Raw genomic sequence first — 27,525 nt, forward strand, 5'->3', positions numbered from 1 at the left:
TGCCCTTGTTCCAAATGCATTACCAGCCCAGATATCTCCTGGAGACAAGACCTGTGTGTCTAGTTGTCTATTATAGATGTCCACTTAAGTGCTTCATGAGCCTTCAAACTCAACATGTGTAAAACCAAATTCTTCTTCTTCTCTATAACTATCTTTGTCTTACACGGTTATGTTGTCTAAATCAGTCACCTTCTCCTGGTATTTCTACCACTTAAAGCTTTCTAGAATATGTGCTCTCATTTTGTTCCTTAATGCCTTATTCAGACTCTTACAATGAATGGGTCTTCTGTCAAGTGACCCTTGCTCTCTATTTTCTTTGCTGTGATGCTTTGGGAAAAGGACTAACACTTCCCATATTACTTTAAAAGGGTTTACTATCTCCTATGCTAGTCTATGAACCTTTTGAGGGCAATGATTTTGGTTTTATTCCTTTTTTTAATCCTCAATGCCTAGTCCAGTGATGGTACATATAAAACACTTAGCACAGTAAACTCTTGGGAGAAATGTTGATAATGACAGTAGAACATGTTAACTGAAGAGTGGTTGTGAGTATATGTATATTTGATATATATGGCAAATTCCAAGTGTTGGATAAGTTGTCTATAGTTTGTCTAGAGGTTGAACTATGCCTTTTTTCCCTAAGAAATGAAATAATTAAAATCTAAATGGGATAATGTATGTGGAGTACTTTGCACAATGGCTGATACATAGTAAGTTCTAAATTTTCAGTTTTTAGTATTGGTAGCTAAATAAAAAACTTTGTAAGTAATATTTCATAATAAATGTTGATATGCATTTTACTCACTTGACTATTGTAGCAAACTTATATTAAGTTTTTACTTATTTTCCATTGCTAAAATGAATTATTAACTAGAATTTTAATTGGATTTAAAGATGGACAAGGAATGTTTGTATTTCGTTGGTGATTTATTTTCCCATTTATGTTTATCTCAAAATATTTGTTTTTCCCATGATTACATAATGTCTTCATACTTACTCTTTCTAGACATGCTGCTTTTTTTCACAAATTATTGTGTGTGTGTGTGTGTGTGTGTGTGTGTGTGTTTTAAACATAGGTAAGATTACCTTAAGCCTTTGAAGTTAGGAAAAACTAGGACGTTTTAGTTAAAGACTTAGGTTTTGGGTTTGGAAATGTTCAACTATCTTGGGACAGAACATATTAAGTACCACTACCTAAAACACTTATTTTTCTTCATTAATAGTTATCTATATAGCAGTTAATAGACTAGCTTTTTGGTATCAGAGAGATTTGGGCTTGATTCTGGCCCTGCCTTTTGTAAACTATATGACTCTTGCTTGTACCTACCTCTTAAGGGTGTGAGTATTAAAGGAGATAAGACATATAAAACACTTAGCACAGTGTCTGCACATAGTACGTGCTGATAAGAAACATATTCTCTTTTTATGTTTTTAATTCTTAAATTTTATTTTTCAATTATAGTTTATGTTCAGTATTATTTTGTATTAATTTCAGGTGTACAGCATAATGGTTAGAAAATCATATACTTACAAAGTGTTCCCCCAATATTTCAAGTACCCACCTGGAACCACACATAGTTATGGTATTATTGACTATATTCCCTATACCAGGGGTGGGCAAACTTTTTGACTCGAGGGCCACAATGGGTTCTTAAACTGGACCGGAGGGCCGGAACAAAAGCATGGATGGAGTGTTTGTGTGAACTAATATAAATTCAAAGTAAAGGAGCAGAGGGGAGAGCAAGAGAACCCTCCGCTCTTTTGGCTCCGCGGGCCGGATAGAACAGCTGAACCGGCCAGATCCAGCCCGCGGGCCGTAGTTTGCCTATGGCTGCCCTATACTGTACTTTACATCCCTGTGATTATTTTGTCACTGTCAATTTATAGTTCTTAATCTTTTCACCTTTTTCACCCATTCCTCCAATCTCCCTCCCCTCAGGCAACCCTCAGTCTGTTCTTTGTATCTATGAGTCTGTTTCTATTTGTTCATTTATTTTGCTAATAAGAGCTATTATTAGCTATTATAACTGTCCAAATGCCAGCATGAACATATTGTTATAATCTGAAATACTAGTTTTGGTGTGAATTTGGATTAAATATGGATGAAACTGTGCTTCTCATAATTACATATGGAAATCCTGATGTATATTATACTACTTAGTTCAAGTTCATAAGGTTGGTGCTCATCTTTTTTTTAATGCCAGTGTTGTAAAGGGAGAACACTATATTAAATTAGTTTGTTCTTATGTTTTTATTTATTTATTATAGGTTGGTAGTATATACAACAGATACTTTTCTTATGAGAAAATAGTTTGTTTCAATAGTATGGTGAGCCTTTATGAGGAAGGGTACACTATTAGTATTTAAAACATAGTTGTTTTAAAGCTAGAGGGGAGACAGGGGCAGGAGATCCAGAAGGAACAGTTGCAAAATCATTATTTTTTACTTCTTTTTGTTCTTCATTCAAAGGCAATTCTTGATAAGAAGTGTGTTGTATAAATGCATTTAAAGTCACAAATTTTGACATTTACTGAGGAGAGACACATCAAATATATTTGTAATTAGAGCAAAAGTCTTTACTAAAACTAAGAATTACTTTTAGGATAAAAATGAAAATATTCATAATGGCTGATGAGTTGTTTGCAAATACTATATAATAAAAGAGTAATATGCAAATTAACTATCACTCCGCTACACCCACAAGCCACGCCCACCAGCCAATCAGGAGTGAGTATGCAAATTAACCCAACCAAGATGGCTGCAGCCTTGGAGCGAGCAGGAGGCTTGGGTTTCCCCGGCAATGGAGGAAGCCACGCTTTCCACACACCCTGGCGGGCCTAGGCCTCCACTTAAGGCTACAAAGTTTCAATTATAGAAGATAAGTAAATCCCAATAAAAATGGTGGCAGCCACGGAGCTGGAGAGAGCAGGAGGCTTGGGTTGCCCCCAGCGATGGAGGAAGCCAAGCTCCCGCAGCCTTGGCCTGCCTTAGCCTCCACTACAAAGTTTCAATTATAGAAGATAAATAAATCCCAGATACCAGGGCCTCTGCTTGGGTTGCCTGGGGGCATGGCCGGCCTGCATACCACCACAGGTACCTCACCCAGGCTGCCCCACGCCCCAAGGGAACCCCCACCCTGATCTGAAACACCCTTCAGGGCAAACCAGCTGGCACCCACCCATGCAACAGGCCTCTCACCTATCTAATAAAAGAGTAATATGCAAATTGACCATCACTCCAACACACAAGATGGCTGCCCCCATGTGGTCAAAGATGGCTGCCCCCATGTGGACACAAGATGACCGCCACAAGATGGCCAGCAGGGGAGGGCAGTTGGGGAGGGACCAGGCCTGCAAGGGAGGGCAGTTGTGGGCCATCAGGCAAGCAGGGGAGGGCAGTTGGGAGGCACCAGGCCTGCAAGGGAGGGCATTTGGGGGTGATCAAGCCTGCAAGGGAGGGCATTTGGGGGCGATCAAGCCTGCAGGGGAGGGCAGTTGGGGGGGACCAGGCTGGCAGAGGAGGGAAGTTGGGGGTGACCAGGCCTGCAGGGAAGGACAGTTGGGGGAGACCCAGGCCTGCAGGGGAGAGCAATTGGGGGGGGACCAGGCCTGCAGGGGAGGGCAGTTAGGGGTGACCAGGTCTGTAGGGGAGGGAAGTTAGGGGCAAACAGGCTGGCAGGGGAGCAGTTAGGCATCAATCAGGCTGTCAGGGGAGTGGTTAGGGGGTGATCAGGCTGGCAGGCAGAAGCGGTTGGGGGCAATCAGGAAGGCAGGCAGGTGAGCAGTTGGGATCCAGCAGTCCTGGATTGTGAGAAGGATGTCCGACTGCACGTTTAGGCCCACAGTCGGACATCCCTCGAGGGGTCTCAGATTGGAGAAGGTGCAGGTTGGGCTGAGGGACACCCCCCCCCCCCCCAATGCACGAATTTCCTGCACCGGACCTCTAGTATTTGATAATTGTGATGGCTGCATGGAGGGTTTATAATCAATGAAAAGAATGAATAGATTTCTTATAAATTACTTTTTTTCCTATTCCTTCATAAATAGTTTTGTTCATTCATTCATTAAACATTTATTGAGAGGCTGTCATCTCCTAGTGATCTTCTTGTCATGGGAATACAGAGGTGAAAAAGACTGCCCCTATCCTCATTCTTAGTTAATTTACAGCCTGAGTGACTATTTGGGAAATAGTCATTTCCATTTGGAGAGAGGATCTCTGTATGACTTGATTCTTGACATGTCTCCAGTCTACTTCTCATTTGCCACAGATGCTTCTTCCAGATCTTTTCCTCTCTCAAGCCTTCTATCCTAGTTTTTTTCTCTCCCAGCACATGATCTTGCCTCCTATTCCATAAAAATGGCTTTTCATTGGTAACTTATTTACTGTTCTCTCCCTCTATCAAGTGTATCTCTGTAATCATCATGATTTCCTTACCCTCCTGCCTCAGAGAAAGAAATGTCAGACCTGATACCTCTACCAGAACTCTTGATCCTTCATTTCTTACCTTTTCTAGGACTTTGACTCATAAATTCCTTTTGGTTATCTTCAGTTTCTCTACTGATTCCTTCCCTTTGGTCTGTATATTTACTCATCTTACTCATTCACACTGAAAAATATACATGTGTATTTGTTGGGTGCTGACTGAATGAATCAGCAGATCTTTTTTAAACCCTGGATTCTCTCAAACTTCTTCCTTCTGTTACTTTCCCATTATAGCTGTACTTGAGAGAGTAGTCTACACTGGCTGTGTCAGTTTACCCAGTTCTCATTTATTTCTCAACCTCTGTTAAGTTGACTTCTTATTACATGCTATTGAATTTCCTCTCCTAGTTACTATGTCAAATACACATATTTATTCCCTTTCTCTCTTGAATCTACTTGATTTCCTGCTGCATTTGATAGTGCTGACAGAGAATATTTGTCTGGCTTTTACAACATCATTCTGTCTTGAATCTTCTCTCTTTCTCTGACATTTTCAGTGTTCTCTCTAACTCTTTATATCACTCCATTCCTATACATTCTTACTTTTCTTCCTCATACTTATCTATCTTCCTCTTGTCTTTATATACTGCTTCTTCAGCATCTATCTCTTTTCTAAAATCCAGACTTTTATTTTCAGTAGTTTACTCAAAATCTCCACTTGGTGTTGTATAGATATGTTAGATTTAGATGATCAAAGTGGAACCACCATCATTTTCTTCCTCTCCAAAACCTGAATTCCTTAATTCACTTATGTGTTACCATCACCTGTTTCCATTGTCTATCAATGTGTAACAAACTACCCTAAACTTAATGATATATAGCAGCAGCCATTTTATTATGCTCTCAGATTCTATGGAACAGGAATTCGAACAGAGCACAGTAGGGTTGGCTTTCTCTGTTCTATAATGTTTGGGACTTCACCAGGGAAGACTCAGATGGCTAGGTACTGGAATTATATGAAGGATCTTCACTCACATGCTTGGTGCTTGGAATGGGATGATCTGAAGGCTGAGTTCAGGTGGGATTATTTTTAATTGGGGTGCCTTTCCTGGCCTTTCCAGGTTACATGGGCTTCCCCACAGCATGGCAGCCTCAGTGTAGTTGGACTTCTTACATGTGGCTCAGGACTCCAAGAGTTAGTGTCCCAGTGAATAAGGAGGAATCTTGTATTGAAGTACTCATGTATCTTCCAGATTAAGGGGAGGAGACAGACCTCACTTCCTTTTTATTTTTTATCCTCACCTGAGGATATGTTTATTGATTTTTAGAGAGGGATAAAAGAAGGGAGAGAGGGAGACACACAGAGAGATCAATTGGTTCCCTCTTGTACACGCCCGAACTGGGGATCGAACCCACAATCTAAGTATGTTCCCTGACTGAGAATTGAACCTGCAACCTTTTGGTGCATAAGACAATGCTTCAACCAACTGAGCCACCTGGCTAGGGCCAGATCTCACTTCTTTTTTTTTTTTTTTTTTAAATATTTTTATTGATTTTAGAGAGGAAGGGAGAAGGAGTGAGAGAAATATCAATGATGAGAGAGAATCATTGATTGGCTGCCTCCTGCATGCCCCTTACTGGGGATCAAGCCCACAACCCAGGCATGTGCCCTTGACCGGAATTAAATTCTGGGCCCTTCAGTCCGCAGGCCGATGCTCTATCCACTGAGCCAAATCAGCTAGGGCCAGATCTCACTTCTTGATGGGAGGGATATAAAATAATAATGTGGCCATGTTTAAAACCACCACACCAGATCTTCTGATTTCCTATTTAGAAATCTTGATACCATCTTTATCTTTCATTTCGCTCATCCCACTTCATTTTTATATATTAGTCACTAAGTGCTGGCCTTTTTATTTAAAATCCTCACCTGAAGATATTTTTTCCATTGCTTTTCAGAGAGAGTGGAAGGAAGGGAGGGAGAGGGAGAGATTAACATCTGTGTGCGAGACACATTGACTGGTTGCCTCCTCCAACCACCTAGGGTGAACTCAAGCCAGGTTCGTGCCCTTGATCGGAAATTGAACCCAAGACCCTTTGGTGTGAGGGCCACTGGGAAATGCTAGCCAGACCTGGTCTTTTTATAAATTTGAGAATTATCTCCTTTTTTCTATTGTTATGAACCTAGGTAAAATTTTTATCACCTTTTACTTAAGAGTTTTCTGTAACTTCTTAATTGGCCTGTATAATCTCTCTCATCTTGAATTAAGTGATTCATCATATTGATTGTAGGATAGTTCTTCTTGAAGGGCTCTATCCAAATTGCTTGTCTTAGTTATTAAAGGTTGGCTCTACCTAAATTTCCACTCCATTTGACTTTGCTTCAACTGCTCCTTTGCTTTGTCTTCCTTGCCTTAGCCCCTTTTATTCTTCAGGTCTTATTTTGTTTGTCACTTCCACTGTGAAGCTTTCTTAATGGTTTCAAATAATGTCACTTCTTCTATCAGTTCATATGTTTATCTCCTGCATTAGAGTGACTGTAGCTTCCATGAGATCATGGACTGCACCTTAAATCATCTGCCTCTGTTGCCTGGCCCATTATTATGTATTTAGTAAATGCTTGTTAAGTTTGAATGAGTTACTGGGCTTTCTCAAATGTCTGTAAAATTGCTAAGTAGTCATTTATTGCATTGGGAAAATTATGCTTAGAGAAGCTTTCAAATAAGGGAGTTTATATTCCATGCTTCAACATTTTTATTTCAGTTAAAACAGATACAACAAAACCCCAAAACTTATATTTGAAATATCATTGTGTGCCAGAAAATTTGGGGAAGTGGACAAGTATTAGATTTAAAGTGAGCTTTTTTTAAAAATATATTTTATTGATTTTTTTTTTTTTTTTTTACAGAGAGGAAGGGAGAGGGATAGAGAGTTAGAAACATCGATCAGCTGCCTCCAGCACACCCCCTACTGGGGATGTGCCCGCAACCAAGGTACATGCCCTTGACCGGAATTGAACCTGGGACTCTTCAGTCCACAGGCCAACGCTCTATCTACTGAGCCAAACCGGTTATGAGCTTTGGTAAGATTAAAGACTATGGTAAGATTAAAGAGAATAAAGTTGAAATCAAAATAGTATTGTGTTTTTTGGTTGTGGCATTTTAAAGCTTTAAATTTGGCCTTGAAATATTTCATATTACAGATTTCATTCCAGCCTGTTAGTTTTTGGTCAGGAACATGTAATCGTTCATTTTTGGCAGTTGCACTTTGTGAAAGGGCTGCGGTTAGCACTGCTGTCAGAAATGGGTCAATGAGTGTTCAGATGAATGAGAAGAAACGTTTAAAGAGGCTTTATTTATTGTTGGTGTAATAAGACAAAGTAATTATAAGCTTGAACCTCTTACCATGTTCTTGCTTCCTGGAACTTCATCTCTCAAATGCTTTGCCAAATTAACCACTTCAATCAATTTTACCGAAAATGGATTGCTGTTTTAAATAATTCTTTAGATATTATTCTTAAGAAGTCTCCTCTCTTTTGTCTTCCGAAAGGACATAAGTCTCCTTTGTACTTATGTAAAAATCTTAAGCTTCTGGTTTAAGAGAGCAGGCTGCTTGTTTTAAATGCAGTGAGTGATAAAGTATAACTGCCTATTTTCAGCTGAGCTGGAAGGAAGAACTCTATTCTAATGTTGCTTTAAAAAATGATTTTATTATTGTCAGGACAGATAACAAGCTAGGATTTTCTAAGAGCAATAAATGACAAGTTGGTTTCCTGCCTGTGGCTCTTAACCAATGTAACGTTCTTAATTAAGGTGGGAAAGTACTCAGGAAGTCTTTGCATGCAGTTTAGATCCCCTGCATGAATATAGGGTTGCTCTGTGTTTAGATTTTTCCTGAATTGAACAAGACACATAAGATTTCTTCAAACCCTGGAACAGCCTTTAGCTCTCCAATTTGTGCTGGAATGTTATCTGGACTGTGATGGGGTTCTTTGCCATTCACCATGGAAACTGACCAAGGTTCTATCTAGTCCTATTATTTGGGCTGTTTGGGGTAGCTTAAATAAAAGATGGTGACCAACGTATCTAATCCTCTTCTCTACATATGTATTTTCTTTCAAAAATGATTAAAAATAGCTTACTTAAGAGAGTATAGGGTATAGATGGATCATATTTCTGTTAGGCTATTTAAAATGTTCTGTGTAGCTGAAGAATATTCCTGCCAAGAAACATTAATGAAAATTTTCATTTTGTATGGGCATAATTCCATTGCTTTGTAATTTTGTCTATTGGCCTCTGTGCTTATATATGCAACAGAATGGCAAATGCTAAATTTTCATTTGTGATGGAGAGGACATGCCATAGAAATTAGGGCATGGGCATTTTATCATTCCATTGCCAAGTGAAATATGGCTTAAGTTATGGTGTCAGAGACATAAAAGTTAAAAGCATCTGTGAGGAATTAACGTAATTAAGTATTTAGATATTATAGGCATCTAATAATACACCTTTCAAAATAACCATCAGGTAGCTAAAGTTAGGAAAGGCTTTATATGTATGCTAATCTTTAGAAGTCTGAACCTTGACAACCTCTCCTATTTCCTTGGTGAGGAACTGGTGAACAGGGGAGGAAGATCTGAGCAGAAACTATGTGAGGAGTTGCCTGATGCTGACAGAAGAGTCTTTTTTAAAATTAATTAATTTTAAAAATTGAGGTGACCTTCACATTGTTAGAAGAGTTTTGTCCTGTGAACCACACTGGTGGCATTGGTCATTTTCAAGGTCTGACTCTGATAAAAAGGCAAAATGAGAACTTGGATGATTAAGGTTTCCTTTAGTTGTTTCAAATAACATGATTTCCTTTAATGTCTAATAAAGCCTGTTTCTATGAAATAAAAATGAAGGTATAATACTCAGTGCTTCTACATATATAGATACTTGCATTCATTTATCCATTCAGATACCTACCATGTGCTAGGCACTTTTCTGGGTCCTAGAGATAGAGTGGAAAAAAAGTCCAAGTTCCTATTTTTAAGGGGTTTATAGTCTAGTACAGTGATTCCTACCTTTTTCACCTCATGGCACTCTTAAACTAATTGCTAAAATTCTGTGGCACACCAAAAAATACATTTTTTGCTGATCTGACAAAAAAGGTATAATTTTGATTCATTCACACTGGTCGACTTGTGTTGGCTGTTGTCATTTTTCTATTTGACAATCTAAGGGAGAAGAGGTCAGTGCCCCTGACTAAACAGTCACAGAGATAGAGTAGAAGAATCTTTAAAAAAAATTCTTGTGGCACATTGGCTGAAAATCTAGTGAAAGAGATATAGTAAGTAAATATATACTTTTAGGTAGTAATAAGAGTTATGAAAGCTAATAAAGCAGTGTAAGGAAATAGAAAGTGATGGGAGGTGCTATTTTAGATAGGGTTGTCAGAAAGGGGCTCTCTGAAGACATTTGAGCAGAGAGATCACAGGGAGAGCCCTGAGGTGGAACAACTTGGATTGTTGAAGGAATAGCAAGAAGGTCACCATGACTAGAGTAGACTAGGGGAATGGTAAGCAGTGGCATGTCATGCCAAGCCTTATAAACCATGATGGAAATTTGGACTTCTTTTCTGAGTATGATGTGGTTGTTTGATCAGGACAGTGACGTGGTCTAATTTATTCCTTAAATGATGCAGCTGCATTGGTAGAGCATGGACTGTAGGGAGTAAGAATGGAAACAGGCAGACTTGCTAGTAGCTAATGCTGAAATTTACGCTAAAGACAGTAGCTTGGGCTGTCATCTACCTTGGTAAAGGTAGTGATAAGTACTTAGGTTCCAAAAATATTTTGAAGATAGAGCCAGGAGGACTTCCTGGTGAGTTGGATGTGGAAGGTGAAGGAAAGAGATGGTTTCTTGTTTTTCTTTTTTTGTATAGTAAAATGACTTACATAACATAAAATTTATGTTAACCATCTATAATAATAAAAGCATAATATGCTAATTAGACTGGACCTCCTTCTGGACATCCTTCCAGACAAAGCCGGGTGACCTTCCAGACAAAGCCGGGGCTGCGAGGGAAGCCCGGGTCCCAGATGCCTGTGGGTGGCAGGAGGGAAGCCCTGGTCCCAGGTGCCAGAGGGAAGCCGGTGCCGGCAGCCAGGGGACGGAAGGTCTACTCTTGCACGAATTTCATGCATCAGGCCTCTAGTTTAAAATACTTTTTAAAAGTTTATTATCGAGAGAGAGAGAGAGAGAGAGAGAGAGAGAGAGAGAGAGAGAGAGAGAGAGAGAAACATTGATTCCCCCCACACACTTATTTATGCATTCATTGGTTTATTCTTGTATGTGCCCTGATCAGGGATTGAACCTGCAATCTTGGTGTATCAGGATGATATTCTAACCAACTGAGCTACCCAGCCAGGGCTTAACCATTTTTAGTGTACAGTTCAGTGGCATAAATGCATTCCCACTATTATACAACCATTACCACTATCTATCTCCCGAACTATTTTATTATCCCAAACTGACACTGTATCCATTAAACAATAACTCCCTATTTTCCCTATCCGTAGCCGATAACAGTCACAATTCTACTTTAATTCTCTGTGAATTTGACTATGCTAGGTACCTTATATAAGTGGAATCATACAATATTTGCCTGATGGTGTTTGGATTATTTCACTTAGCTTAATGTTTTCAAGATTAAAGTTGTAGCATGTATCAAAATTTTAGATTTCTTGGGTTTGGTTTAAGCAACTGTGAATTGTAGTGATATTTCCTGAGATAGAAAAGACTTCTGAAGAGAGGTTGGAGGTTAAAATTAGTTCTCTCTACACACGTTAAGTTTAAAATGCTTAGTAGACACCTCAGTGGTTATGTTAATAAGTGCAGAGCTCAGAGAAGTTGGGGCCGAAGATTTAAATTTGGGTGTCATCAGACTATAGGTGGTATTTAAGACTATGGAACTGAATAAGATCACCTGGGAAATCAGAGTAGATTTGAGAAAATGGTCTGTTAACTAGTAGTACACTTTATGGTTGTGATAAAGGAATAGACATATTCCAAGACTCAACGAAGTTGATAAAACTACAGAGAGTTTTAAAAATTCACATTTGTTTTAAACGTTCTAATTGGTATAGCACATTGGTTTTAAGTGGTTGTCTGCTTGTTATTTTATTAGTCAATTCCCTTACTTTCTTTGGCTTAAAATAGTGGTAGGCTTTGTTCTCTTGGGAATTCTCTGAGGAATTGAAAAATAATTTGTGTCAGGATGAATTGAGTACTGACTAAAATGGTTACTTCAAAAAGCTGCATAGCATAGAATTTTATCATGGTAGGGACAATTTGAAAAGTAATAGTTACCAATAATAATAGGATAGAGGGGCATTGTTTATGAATGGAGTATTTCAGTGAGCAAATACCAGCTATGCCTGAGTAAAGGTGGCACTCATCCAGGGGCAGGACATTTTGGGGTAAATTTGTGTACTTTTTAAAAAATAAACAGCAGAGAGTATTTTTAGTTAGACCACTGGTCTCTTTTCTTTTCCAAAGGATTACATTTCAAAAGAAGGACCAGAACATTCTGGTGGGGTGAAGTGGGAGTGGAGACATACTTGGAATAAGAGGGATGTTTGCAACAATACTGGGTAGAACTTTCCCTAGACACTGTGCTTCATAGACTTGTTTCTAAGTACTTAACAGATCTTAATATTATTTGTTTCCCTCTATTTGATGAGAACTGCTCAGCAAAGCTCCCAATTTTGTCTTAAAATGATCACACCACAGAGCTTGTGAATATTGATTCTTTTAAAATAATTTTCTCCATTATAAATAATACATGTTTTTAGTATCAAATCTTTGCAAAAGTAGTCTGGTAGTATACATTATTTTTATAATGGAGAAAAAAGGCTTTGATTTCATATTACAAAAGGATGTTATAAGTAATCAAAAGAAAAAGAAAAATTTGAGAATCTAGAGAGTTTACCAAGTGTCATTTTTAAAGGAGGAAATTGAAGTCAGGAAAGAATAAACTTGCTTGGAAACAAGTCCTATAAATGGAACTCGAGTAGCTAACATCTGCCTTTGACAAAAAAATCCCTGCCAAGCTGCTACTTCTCCTTGAGGTCCTTCAGTTAGGGTTCTGCCATTTTCATATTTGCCATGGAAATGATTGCGATAATATAAATTATGTTTTATTTTTATACATGACTAGATAGGGAAGATGGAAGCCAGCTGTTGTTTAAGTGCGTGACTTATAAAACATTGCAGGAAATGTGACATAGGCAGTAGTAAATTAAAGGTGAGAGAGAGAGTATTGCAGAGGCTGGTGAGCAAGAGTGGGACAGATACCTCTCTTGTTTCTCTTGTTGACTCTTGGTTTTGGCTCTGGCAGAGTTGATAGGTTAAATTTTATTTTTTTCATGGTAATAATTATAGCCCCAAATTCTTTATCATTCATCTATCTATCTATCTATCTATCTATCTATCTATCTATCTATCTATCTCTCTATCTATCATCTATCTTCCTCTTCCTCCAAGTCCTCCCCTCCTCCCTCCCCCGCCACACACTAGAACAGCCTTGGGCAAACTATGGCCCGCGGGCCGGATCCGGATGTTCTATCCGGTTCTCTTGCTCTCCCCTCTGCTCCTTTACTTCGAATTTATATTAGTTCACACAAACACTCCATCCATGCTTTTGTTCCGGCCCTCCGGTCCAGTTTAAGAACCCATTGTGGCCCTCGAGTAAAAAAATTTGCCCACCCCTGCACTAGAATGAAAACTGGAGAGCAAGAACCTTTGTGCCAAAAAATCCAGAGTGGAAAGGAGTGTGGGGAGGTGAAGGAACCTAAAGAAGGTCAGTGAGGTGGTAGTCAGTGTGAGAGGGAGAGTAGCAGCCTTGGAGACCATGTGAAGAATTTCAGAATTTATCCTAAGGGCAATGTAGACTAGGTCAGATTTGCTTAAAAATTACTTCACTGTTGCATGGAGAATGGAGGGGATGTTGGAATGGGCACAAGGAGACCATTGTAGGCTATTATAGTAATCTCAGCAGGAGAGCATGGTGATGTCTTAGACTAGGGTATATATTTTTTAAAATATATTTTTATTGATTTCAGAGAGGAAGGGAGAGGGAGAGAGATAGAAACATCAATGATGAGAGAGACTCATTGATTGGCTGCCTCTTGCAGGCCCCACACTGAGGATCAAGTCCACAACTTGGGCATATGGCCTGACTGGGAATCAAACCCTGACCTCTTGATTCATAGGTCGACACTCAACTACTGAGTCAGGCTGGCCAGGCCTAGACTAGAGTATTTTCAGTGGAAAAGGAGAGGAGGTAAAATGGATAGATCTTAATCATGGATTGGATATGAGAAAGGAGAGGAAGGAGTCATGGGTTGGATATGAGAGAGGAGAGGAAGGAGTCAGGGATAGCTTCCATTCCAGGTTTTATTGTACATCTGAGTTGATGTCAGATCCATTTTCTCAATGCATTTGAAAAATAATATGCATATTTAAAAGTTTGGTAGAATTGCCCCTGATTGTGAAAATTCAGCAAATGTGTTGAACTTTTCTAGTCAACTTTTGATTAAGATAGAAAAGAACAATGCTTTTTAGTCTATACTGTTTTATCTACTAATTAGTAATCTATATGTCTTTGCTTAAGACTTGCTAGTTGTTATAATTGAGAATTATAACAATTGTCCTAGCAGGTTATTAAAGGTTCTTTTGAGATAAAATTTATATACCTTACAATTCATCTATTGTAAGTATATAATTCAGTGGTTTTTAACATATTGTGCATCTATCAACATCAGTTTCAAAACATTTTCATTATCCTCCAAATAAATCTTGTAATTCTAAGCCAGCATTCCTCAAAATTCCCATGTACCCAAGTTCTAGGCAACTACTAATTTACTTTCAGCCTCTATAGATTTGCCTATTTTGGACATTTTATATAAATGGAATCATACAATATATGGCCTTTTGTTGCTAGCTTCTTTCACTTAGCATAATATTTTCACGTTTCATCATGTTGTAGCATGTATTAGATCTTCTTTTCTTTTTATTACTGAGTAATAGTCCATTGTCTAGATATTCCACATTTTATTTATCCATTGCATTAGTTGATGTACATTTGGGTTGTTTCCCTTTTTTGGTTATTATGAATAATACTTCTATGAAAATCTATAATAATAAAAGCATAATATGTTAATTAGACCGGACAGCTGAACAACCTTCTGGACGTCCTTCCGGACGAAGCTGGGGCTGTGAGGACCAAGGCAAGCTGCCGCGGCTGCGAGGGCCAGGCCCCTTGCAAGAATTTCATGCATCGGGCCTCTAGTTTGTGTATAAGTTTTTGTGTGGACATGTACTTTCAGTTCTCTTGGGACTATACCTATCAGTGGAATTGCTGGGTCATGTGACATTTGAGAAACTGCCAGATTGTTTTCCAAAGTGACTATAACCATTTCTACTGGGATTGTGGAAAAACTTCAATTTTTCCACATCCTAGCCTATACTTCTGTCTTTTTTACTATAGTCATCCTTATGAGTGTGAAGTGGTTTCTCACTGTGGTTTTGAATTGTATTTCCTAACAGTGTTTCTGTGGGACATCTATATATATAAAAGCCTTTGCGGCCGTTATGACCGGTTGACCGAATGACCGGTCGACCAGTTGCTATGAAGCGCAGTGACCACCAGGGGGCAGATGCTCAATGCAGGAGCGGCATGCCCCCTGGTGGTCAGTGTGCTCCCACAGCCAACCTCCCACGGCTGGCCAACCTCCATGTCCCTCCCAATAGACTGGGCGAGATGGCCCTAATTGGCCCCGATCGGGGCGGCTGGCCAACCTCCCGCGGTCCCTCCCCGTGGACTGGGCGAGATGGCCCTGATCACTGGCCAGGCCGAGGGACCCCACCTGTGCACAAATTCATGCACCGGGCCTCTAGTAAATGATAATGAGATTTAAACTGGGCAGTTTACTGGTTGATATAGAATGTAAGAAGTCATCCTAATAAAATACTAGGTGTACTGGTTAATAATGCAAATTTTGTAATCAAAGAAAACACGATAATTTCAAGAGAAACATCAGAAGTGCTTTATTCGAAGTAATGTCCATCTCTAGCTACACATTTCCCCCATATTTAGGTAATTTGTGAATACCGTCCCAATAGAACTTTTCATGTTTTGACACAAACCATTCAGAGACCCAGTTTTCCACTTTTTTTGTATGTTTTGAAGTGCTGCTCAGAAAGTGCATGTGCCATCAATCGGAACAAGTGGTAATCTGAAGAAGCAAGGTCTGGTGAATATGGTGGGTGGGTTAATACTTCCCAAGGCAAGATCTTTTAACATGTCTTTAACTGGTTTTGAAATGTGTGATGGTGTGCCATCATGAAGCAAAATTACTTTGCCATGTCTTTTGGCACATTCTGGTCGTTTCACGATCAAAGCGTGGTTCAAATTGATTATTTGTTGTCGGTAGCGATCAGTATTAATGGTTTCACCTGGTTTTAGAAGCTCATTATACACCACACCTTCCTGATCCCACCAAACGCAGAGCATTGTCTTCTTCCCAAAGCGATTTGGCCTTGCAGTCAATGTTGATGGTTGACCTGGATCAACCCATGATTTTGTGCATTTGGGATTCTCAAAATAAATCCACTTTTCATCACCAGTCACAATTCAATGCAAAAAAGACTTTCTTTCGTGCCGTTGAAGCAACATTTTATTGATGACTTTTCGGTTTTCCATTTGTCTTTCGTTCAGTTGATGTGGCACCCATTTTCCTATCTTTAAAATCTTTCCTATTGCTTGTAAGTGATCAGAAATTGTTTGCTGAGCAACGTTTAATCTTTCTGCAAGTTGTTTTTGCATTTGACATGCATCTTCATCCAATAATGCTTGTAATTGTTGGTCTTCAAACTTTTTCGGTTGACCTGGACGTTCTTTGTCTTTCACATCGAAATCATCACTTTTAAAGCGTTTAAACCAGTGTTCACAAGTATCTTGAGATGGAGCATGTTCACCATAAATTTCCCAAAGTATATGATAACTTTTTCTTCAAAATAAAGTAATGAATTAAAACTTGCCACAAATGCTCTTTTTTTTTGCACGGAATTTGACATTTTTAAGCATAAAAATATCTATGATGTTAACACCTTCAGCAAATTTGACATATGAGGTTTTGAAGCTTGCTGTCAAATAGCATACATATCAAATTGCATATATATCAACATACATGTAACTCCATCTATTGAAGAAAATCTGCATTATCAACTGGTACACCTAGTAAAAGCCTAATATGCTAAGTGTTCAGTCAGCCAGTTATCCATTTAACCAATCAAAGAGTAATATGCTAATGATATGCACTGACCACCAGGGGGCAGACAGTGGACCGGTCCACCAGTTGCTATGATGTGCACTGACCACCAGGGGCCAGATGTTCTGACTGGCAGGTTAGCTTGCCACTGGGGTCCAGCCAATCGGGACTGAGCAAGACGGGCCGGACATACCCTGGAGCCCTCCCGCGTCCCTCCCCAGACCTGATCATGCACCGGTGGGGTCCCTCAGCCTGGCCTGTGCCCTCTCACAATCTGGGACCCCTCAGGGGATGTCAGAGAGCTGGTTTCATTCTGATCCTGTAGGCCAGACTGAGGGACCCCACTGGTGAACGAATTTGTGCACCGGGCCTCTAGTCCTATATAATAAAAACCTAATATGCAAATCGACTGAATGGTGGAACAACTGGTGGAATGACCAGTCGCTATGATGCGCACTGACCACCAGGGGCAGATACTCAATGTAGGAGCTGCCCCCAGCCCGCAGGCCCCAGGCCAGCCAAGGCGGGTGTCAGCGGGAGCCCCCGATTGCCCCGCAGGTCATCCCACAGATTGGCCCTGATCGCCGGCCAGGCCTAGGGACCCTATCCATGCACCAATTTTGTGTATTGGACCTCTAGTCCTATATAATAAAAGGCTAATATGCAAATTGTCTTCTCAATTGGGAGTTCAACCAGGGGATGGGGCTGGCTGGCTGGCCAACCAACTGCCCGAGGCCCCTCCCCCTGGCCAGTCCCACCCCTGATTGCCCCCCCACCCTGATTTGGGGCGGGGCCAGCTGGCCAACCGCCCATGGCCCCTCCCCCTGGCCGGCCTGGCCCGATCAGCCCTGATCTTGCACCAGGCCTCTAGATTTAATCATAAGAGAGTAGAGATAACTTGGCATATATAAGTATTTGAAGCATTTTCTGAGGGTTTACATTGTCTTTCTGGTTTTCATTTAGCAATTAACAGCTAAAACATTTTCTGTTGTTAATCCTTACCAGAGGATATTTTTTACCATTGATTTCTAGAGACAGTGGAAGTGGGGGGAAGAGGGGAAGGGAAGAACAGAGAGAGAGAGAGAGAGAGAGACAGAGAAACATCGATGTGAGATAGACACATCAACTGGTTGCCTCCTGCAAGCGCCCTAACAGGCTGGGGATCGAACCTACAACTCAGGTACATGCTCTTGACTGGGAATTGAACCCATGGCTCTTCAGTGCTTGGTTCGACACTAACCACTGAGCAATAGCAGCCAGGGCAACAGTTAAAACATTTTATTTTGTACCTTAAGTTCAAAAAGGTTGTGAGGTTCCACAAAAATAATTTTCAAAAATACCTCTAATATTTTTATTATAGTTTTCCTTTCCATTTAAAATACAATCTTCATCCCTTTTGTGTCCTAAACCGGCGGTTGCCAACCTTTCAGACCTCATGGACCACGAGTGGTCTGCGGACCACCGGTTGGTGACCGCTGTCCTAAACAACATATTTGAGATTGTCTAAGTGATTATGGACAAACTTGATTGAACAAACCAGATAGTGTGTTTTCTCATGAGTGCTAGCTTCACAAATAACTTCAGCCTTGTGGGATTGACAGATATATATATTTATTTTCATATGACAAGATATGTAGTAATAAGATACACATATTATTAGGAAGAGTGTGGTAATTGCAACAGATGGTGGCTATAAACAGGATGTTAATACTAGAGTGGACAGAAATTAATTCCAGTTTTAAGCACAGGAAGTAACTTGAAGGCTAGGTAGAATTTGGCAGGTAGAAAAATAGCAGAAAATAAGAGAATTCTATGTTGAAGTAATTATGTTAGCAAAGTTATGTAACAGGAAATTTATTATAAGGTGTGTGGAATGAGAAGTAGTCTGTATGGCTATAGTATATGGTATACTGGGATAAGAGGGCTATGGAGAATCCAGTTGAAGATAGACTGGGTCCATATGTGCAGGAGTTTGGATTTTGTCCATAATCAGTGGAATATATTAGGAAGTTTTCTACTAGTGTATGATTCATGGTAAAATCTATGCTTTTCAAAGGTAAGATTTATAGTGATGCTGAAGAACAAATTAGAGACAGATTGGAGGCAAGGGAGGCTGTTGCAATAGCCAGAATGAGAGTTTACTTACCAACTAAAATTAGCTTGAAGTAGGGATTTATTATCTCTCTATATGAAAGCCTAAGCGATCATCTGACTGTCTGACCAGTAGCTATGATGCGCACTGACCACGAGGGGGCAGACAACACATCAGTGGAAACCACAGGCATGGAAACATGGAACTGACTGATGACTCTCAGAGGGAAGGGGGAGGAGGAGGGTGGGAAGAGATTAACCAAAGATCTTATATGCATACTAGAGGCCCGGTGCATGGATTCGGGCACCGGTGGAGTCCCTCGGCCTGGCCTGCGGGGATTGGGCCAAACCCAGCTCTTTGACATCCCCCGAGGGGTTTCGGATTGCAAGAGGGTGCAGGCCAGGCCGAGGGACCCCACTGGTGCACGAATCCGTGCACTCCACTGGTGCACAAATCCGTGCACCGGGCCTCTAGTTTCATATAATAAGAAATTTGGAAGTTAAAGAGTTGGTTAAAAAGCATTCTAACTATATGAGGGCTCTGGGTTGGCATTTTTGCATTTTTGGGGGCTTAATTCTTATGGTCACAAACAAAAACAGAGAGTGTTGTTTCTTATTACTGTTTTTTTTTTTTTTTTATGTTAGGGGAGAAACTTTCATCAGGCATTCCCTAGCTTCACTAAGATTGTTTCATAAGTGTGTCTTAGCTGCAAGGGAGGCTGGGAAAGTGGGGAATATGAAAATGGGAAAGAGGTGAACTCTGCCTTTGAAAATGAGGGGTGTGGTGGGGTAAGGGTTTTCAGTGCATACCTGTTAGTAGTGTCCACAGATGCCAATGTCCTCTAGATAATAGTAAAAAGGCAAAGGAAGAGATAAATTTAAGAGACAGAGGGAAGGAGTAAAGATCACTCTGCCCTGCTGGTGTGGCTCAGTGTTTGAGCATTGACCTTTGAACCAGGAGGTCACTTCAATTTCCGGTCGGGGCAAAAAAAAAAAAAAAAAAAAAAAAGATCACTTCAGGTTTTGGTGCTGAATGAAAAAAAGGTGATGTCATTTATGAAAATGTATTTCCTAATCTAAAATAGAATTGGGTCCTTACTCTATTTATAACACTTATTGAATATGAAACTTGATGCCTAGGACCCTATAATTTCACCTTCTAATCACCAAACTAATATAGAAGAAGCAGTTGGAGGTAGTAAAGTGGTTTTTAAGTGTTACTCCTAAGACCATTGTCATCTTGCTGCATAAGAATCACCTGGGGAGCTTGTTAAATAAATCAGAATATCTGTGAATTGATATTTATAGGTCTTGGATTTGACTATTAATTTTGTTAACAAGTTCCCCAGGTAATTCCGATACCCAGCTTAGGTTTGGATATATTTGGTAGGAAAAGTGTGGATTTGGTTTCAGGCAATTCTGAATTAGAATCCCAGCTCTTTACTTACTAACTGTGTGAAGTTGGGCAAGGCACTTGACCTCTTAGAGTTCAGGTCTCTCATGTATGAAATGTGTAAGAATAATACTGCAGCTACTTTACAGAGCTATTGTGAAATAGAGAGCTATATATGTAATGTTTCTAGCATAATGACTCGCACATAGTAAGGACTCAGTAACTGGATATTTTTTTGTGTGTTAGTCTGTAGTAAGTACTGTGCATTTGATTTAGAAAAGAAACACAGATGTCTTTACAGCTATAACAAAAAAATAAGAAGCAGAATGTAATAAATTGCTTCTCTTCTTGCTTAGTATCCATTATAATCAAGAGCTGATTTCCTTTGGCCCAGCCAAATATCTTCTAGGCATATGAATCTTTATTTTATTATTGCATTTTTGGATGTGTCTGTTCTGTGTAATCTATATATGTATGTAACTTAAAATTGGCTAGTATACCAAAAACCCTAAATCCAATTTCTGTGAAATATGTTACTTAATATTTAGTAGAGGCTATTTCACAGTGATGTTATATAAAATATTAAACTAGACATGATTCTTTCTCTTTTTACAAAACAACCCTTCCCAGAAACTAATATAATATTGTATGTCAACTGTAATTGAAAAATAAAAATACTATTTTTAAAAAACACATTGGTATAACAATTGAAAGACCTGCATTCCAAGCTCAGTTCTCCCAATTACTTGTCGTGTGACCTAATTAAAGCAATTCACTTGAAAAAAGCACAAAAACAAAACCCCTAGACAATATCAGATAAGAGTAATAAGTGCACATTAAAGATTATTTTGATATTGTTAAAACTTATGTTACACTAGAGGCCCGGTGCACGAAATTCATGCACTGTGTGTGTGTGTGTGTGTGTGTGTGTGTGTGTGTGTGTCCCTCAGCCTGGCCTGCACCCTCTCGCAGTCTGGGACCCCTCGGGGGATCGAGCCTAAGCCGGCAGTCAGACATCCCTCTCGCAGTTTGGGTCTCTCGCAGTCCGGGACTCCTCGCTCCAAACTGCCTGCCTTCAGTGAAGGTGGGAGAGGCTCCTGCCACTGCCACTGCACTCGCCAGCCATGAGCCTGGGCAGCTCCTGCATTGAGCATCTGCCCCCTGGTGGTCAGTGCACATCAAAGCGACCGGTCGTTCCGCCGGTCATTCTGCCGTTCAGTCAATTTGCATATTAGGGTTTTATTATATAGGATAGGATAGTTGCCTGTGTTAATAATTATAATGTTATTTTGGATTGTTGTCTCATGTGGTAAATAACTACTTGTTGAACATAAATGCTTATTTTTCCTGTTTCAGAAAATAAAGGCGTCTTAGTGGAAGACAATAACATTGAGTATGTACTCTGTGCTAGGAATTTGGCTTAATTTGTCTCATTAGAGAGAGGGAGCATATTGTAGTGGTTACCTATGGATTCTGAAGGCATGTTGCTTAGGTTCCTCTCCATTCCTGCTCTTACAGCTGCCTGACTTCAGGCAAATTACTTACCTTTCAGCGCCTAGGTTTCTTTTTTTTTTTCTTTTTTTTTTTTTTTTTTTTTTTTTAAATATATTTTATTGATTTTTTACAGAGAGGAAGGGAGAGGGATAGATAGCTAGAAACATCGATGAGAGAGAAACATCGACCAGCTGCCTCCTGCACACCCCCTACTGGGGATGTGCCCGCAACCAAGGTACATGCCCTTGACCGGAATCGAACCCGGGACCTCTCAGTCCGCAGGCCGACGCTCTATCCACTGAGCCAAACCAGTCAGGGCTAGGTTTCTTCATTGACTATTTTTATACACTTCCTGCGTAAGCTTGTTATGAGGACTAAATAAGGTAACATACAGTGTTTAGGAAGTGCCTATATAACTGTTAGCTATTCTTTAAAGTTCACAAATTCACACTGTTTTATAACCTCACAAAAATCTTGTAAGGTAGGTATCTTCTTAATTTTTATTTTATAGGTAAGAAGACTAGTTTGGTGAAGTTTGTAACTTATCCACAATCACCAATCTCTTTAGTGAGGCAAATCTTAGTTTGCTTCTTCATGCATTCTACCATGCCTTTAATATGTTAGTTACTTTAAAATATCCAAAAAATGATTATCACTTATATGATTCATATGGTATTAAGTAACAATGTTTCATTTATCATAAAAATGTTGCTATTTGGCAACAGAATTAGTAGAATAATTGTTTTTGAACTTTATAGTGTTAATACAGGTAGTCCTCGGGTTATGTTGGACTCGACGTACGTCGTTTAGTGGTTATGTCACCATCTCCCATCCTATGTAATAAAAGCCTAATATGCAAATTGACCGAATGGCAGAATGACCAGTGGAATGATGGGCCGCTATGATGCGCACTGACCACCAGGGGGTTGACACTCAGTGCAGGAGCTGCCCCCAGCCCGCAGGCCCCAGGCCAGCCAAGGCGGGTGCCAGCGGGGTCCCCCATCGCCCCGCCGGTCACCCCACAGATCAGCCCTGATGCTGGCCAGGCCTAGGGACCCTACCCATGCATGAATTTCATGCATTGAGTTTAGTTTATTTATATATATAAAAAAAAGTTCCGTCATTTCAATGTATGTACATATGTGCTTTATTTTTTTTAATTATTTATTTACCATAAGTAAAGGTCAGGAATTGTTATCTTTCTTTTAAGTTTTTTTTTTTACTGTTTCACTTCATTATTGCCGTGTATGTGCTCCATGTGAGTGACATAGGTACTTATGTAGGTGGGTTCCAACTTACGGTGAAAATTGCGTTACATTGCGCCGTAGGAATGGATCTCCAACGTAATCCTAGGACCTACTGTATTTTGAAAAATATTATTGATCCTTACTTGCATCAGGGATAACTGAGATTTTTAAAAACTATATGTTTTTATTAATTTTTATAGAGAGAGGAAGAGACAAGAGAGATAGAAACATCAATGATGAGAGAATCATCGATTGGCTGTCTCCTGCATGCCCCCTATTGGGGATTAAGCTTGCAACCTGGGCATGTGCCCTGACCTGGAATCGAACCGCGATGTCCTGGTTCATGGGTCAACACTCAACCGCTGAGCCACACCGGCGAGGGATAACTGAGATATTTAAAAATATACTATATATTTTAGTAGCTATTTAATTGAAATTAATTAAATAAAAATAACTTATCTGGGTTTAGGTAAATATATATTTATAACATCATTTATAGGTGATGATTATAATGATACCTTGGGGGTTTTTTGTAGTTTTGAACTTTATTTTTAATTTGTTGTGTAGTTATTTATGTATTTGAATATAGTACATTTTTAAAATTTCACTGATGATTTGGATGTCATCTGTGATTAAACACATTATATCTAAATTCTTAAGGTTCGTACATTTTATAGAAAAAGTTTTATTTGCTAATGGATAACCACTAGAGTTTATTAATAGTGTTAATTGACTTGAGATGTGTGTCTACCTCTGTGGCATCTTTTATAAGAATAATTCAGTGTACTGGATAAAGAACTTAATGTCAAATATTGAAGTGAAAGATAAGGCATTGTTGTTGTTTTTTTAACTTAATTGTGTAACAGAGAGGTGAAATGTGTTACTATAGATCCTAAAGCCAGTCTTCTCTTAGGAATTTTTCCTTACTTGCTCCTTCTCCTCCTCCTCCTTCTCCATATGCACACAGACACACATTCAGCCAACACAATAAAATAAAAATACTGTTTTATAAGAAAATGTTTAGATAGGTAAAAAGCCCCAGATTGCTTTTTCTTTCTATTTTCTGTATGTCTTTAGGTGGAATGCATAATGCACAACATGCTTTAAGATTTCCAATTAGAAGCAGTAGCAGTTTTGTTTTGTACAGCTCCAAAGAAACTATTGGCTGGATGTTTCCTGCTCAGTACCCTTGGGCCTACCTTTTAAATTTCTTTTGGTAAAGTGCAGCTTGCTGCCAGTAATTCATTCTTTCACTTGGTTCATGGAAATTGCTGAATTTGATTATGTGTTAGAAAGAGAATAGTTACCCTAATTTTACATTTAATATATTCTTCCTTAGTTTCATTTCATTTATAACATATTGGTGGCAAAACTATTGCACATCCTTTGAGTTTTATAATATGATTCTATCAATAAGTTTTCCAGATCTTTCTCAATCAATAATCTTTTTTTTTAAAATTCTTCTTCCCTCCTTAACTTTGCTCTCACCAATTCATTTTTCCTCTCTCAATTTTTTTTTCTTCTCAGTAAATTATTTTCTCCATCACATCTCCTAGAGCAGTGGTTGGCAAACTGCGGCTCGCGAGCCACATGCGGCTCTTTGGCCCCTTGAGTGTGGTTCTTCCACAAAATACCACGGCCTGGGCAAGTCTATTTTGAAGAAGTGGCATTAGAAGAAGTTTAAGTTTAAAAAATTTGGCTCTCAAAAGAAATTTCAATCATTGTACTGCTGATATTTGGCTCTGTTGACTAATGAGTTTGCCGACCACTGTCCTATAGGAATAAAAAGGGCCCTTAATCCTCAGCAGGGCGTTGTTGGAAGGGTCACTGAGAGGATGAGAGCAGAGGGCATATGAAGGAATGGGTTTCAAAACTAGCTGATTGGTTCCTTTTGAACCTGAAGTGTGGATCAAGTACTCTGTTCACATCCGATTCCTATGATTGCTGCAATGCTTTTCTTTGGAAGAGCTGCTATCAGAATTATAAATGCTCTTCTCTGCATTGCAGTTTAGTTAAGGACAATCTGAAGGAATTGGTGTTGGTTTTCATTACTTTATCTAAAGGCTTGGGAATAGTTCTAGTTTTTTTTTTTTAGGTTTCTAGGTCTGGCAAAGAAGTGGCTGGTTGATGTCACAAATAAGATGACTTTATTTTTAGGGGTTAGTGTCTAGAACAGGGGTGGGCAAACTTTTTGACTCGAGGGCCACAATGGGTTCTTAAACTGAACTGGAGGACCGGAAAAAAAGCATGGATGGAGTGTTTGTGTGAACTAATATAAATTCAAAGTAAAGGAGCGGAGGGGAGAGCAAGAGAACCTCCGCTCTTTCGGCTCCGCGGGCCGGATAGAACAGCCGAATGGGCCGGAGTTTGCCCACCGCTGGTCTAGAAGTATCTTCTCCTGCATTTTATGCATTACTGTGCTGACAGAAGCCTTTCTAATTTTTCTCTGATTTTGAAGACTTTACTATCTAAGGGCATTAATACTTTTTTCTTTATTTATACAGGGCAAGGATTTAAGGTTTTTATTTTCTTAATATTAGATATTTTACACTTAGTTTAGTTTCCCTGTTACTTACTAGATGAAAATGTGAGACTAAAAGGAATTGCTTCTTGTCCTGCTCAACCTTATTTTAAAATCCCAACTCTGTGGTCAGTCTACAGTGAGTGGCCAGATTATTATGCATTCAGAGATCATAATAATCTGGCCACTCACTGTATATACTAGAGGCCCGGTGCATGAAAATTCATGCACTGTAGCGGGGGATCACCCAGCCCAGCCTGCCCCCTCTTCACAGTCCAGGAGCCCTCAGGGGCGGGAGGCGACCTGGCGATCAGGGGAAGGCGACGTCCCCATCACACCTCTGCTGCTGCCACTGCTGGCAGTGCAAGCCTTGGCCGGCCCTGGTTACCGGAGCCTTGGGTATCCCTGGGAGGCTGGGCAGCCGGCATCCGAGGCTTGCTTGTGCCTCAGGCCGGCCCTGGGTGGCTGGACAGCCAACAGCCAAGGTTTGCCTGCACCTCAGGCCAGCCCTGGGCAGCTGGGCAGCCGCCATCCAAGGCTTGCCTGCGCCTTGGGCGTTGGCTGGGCAGCCGCCATCTGAGGCTTGCCCGTGCCTTGGGCCAGCCCTGGGCAGCTGGGGGGCTGAGGGGACTCCGGAGGCAGGCACCCCAGCGGGACTGAGGGGAGTGGGTGCCACCATCTTGTGGCTGTGGGCGCCGCCATCTTCGATGGTGTGGCAGTCAATTAGCATATTCCCTCATTGGCTGTGGGCGCCACCATCTTTGTGAGGGCATGAGGGTTAATTAGCATATTCCCTCTTTATTAGATAGGATATAGACACACTAGAGGCCCGGTGCACAAATTCGTGCGTGGGTGGGGGACTGGCCTGGCAGGGGGAGGGACCGCAGGAAGTTGGCCCCGGCAGCAAGCTAAGGCATGGCCAATTTTGTGAGGAATCGGGCTCCCTCCTCCCTCCTGGCTGGGTCTGGGGTGTGGGTGAACCAGATTTGGGGCTGTCAGGGCCCCAGGAGCAAACTAACCAACAGCCGATTCTGTGAGGAATCAGGCTCTCTCCTCCTTCCTGTCTGAGTCTGCGGTGCAGGTGAACCAGATTCGGGGCTGTCAGGGCCGCAGCAGCAAGGTCTGGGTCAGTGCGCGTCATAGCTACCGGCCGGTTGTCTGGTCGTTCTGGTCATCCCAGTCATTCGGTCATAATGGTTGCTTAGGCTTTTATATATACACTAGAGGCCTGGTGCACGAATTCTTGCATGGGCAGGGTCCCCTGGCCTGCCTGGCGATCAGGGCCGATCAGGGCTGGCCAGGCGGGAGGTAGGGGTACTGCGGGAGGTTGGTTGTGTGAGCTCACTGACCACCAGGGGGCAGCTCCTGCATTGAGCATCTGCCCCTTGGTGGTCTATGCGCGTCATAGTGACCGGTTGACTGGTTGACCGGTTGTTCGATCGACGATCGACCGGTTGTAATGGTCACTTAGGCTTTCATATATATAGATAGATATGTTTGCTTTTCTATTTTTTCTTATATATTTATTTTTGTTTATTTTTACTCTTTAATTCTTTTATAGCAGCCTACCATAGCCTGTTTTTACACTAGATTTTCTTTATTTCTTTTTTTTAATCCTCATATAAGGATATGTTTTATTGATTTTTTTTTTTTTTTTAGAGAGAGAAAGAGGAAAGGAGAGAAAGAGAAAGAATGAGAAACATTGATGTGAGAGAAACATTGATCAGTTGCCTCCTTACATGTGCCCTGACTGGGGATCAAACCTGCAACCTAGGTATGTGCCCTGACTGGGAATCAAACCCACAACCTTTTTGGTGTATGCTTCAACCAATTGAGCCACTAGGCCAGGGCTAGATTTTCTTTATAAAGTCCCATTTTTCTGGAGTTGAGATTAATAGAAAAATGATGACATTGGATTTTCTTGGGAAAAAAGTGGTGGTTAAGAAGACTGCAAGGAAACTTATGGCCCTTTCTTTAACACTGGAATATTTTAAACCATGTATACATTTTATCTAATTATGAATCCTATAACTGAAAATGT

General features: G+C 40.4%; 1 protein-coding gene across 4 annotated transcripts in view; it reads left to right on the forward strand.

The window, feature by feature from the left end:
- NUBPL (NUBP iron-sulfur cluster assembly factor, mitochondrial) overlaps positions 1 to 27,525 on the forward strand; it is a 285,767-nt gene that overhangs the window by 12,081 nt on the left and 246,161 nt on the right. The gene's annotated exons all lie outside the window — the stretch shown is intronic.

This window comes from Plecotus auritus (assembly GCF_963455305.1).
Source record: "Plecotus auritus genome assembly, chromosome: 1".
Lineage (NCBI taxonomy): Eukaryota > Metazoa > Chordata > Mammalia > Chiroptera > Vespertilionidae > Plecotus > Plecotus auritus.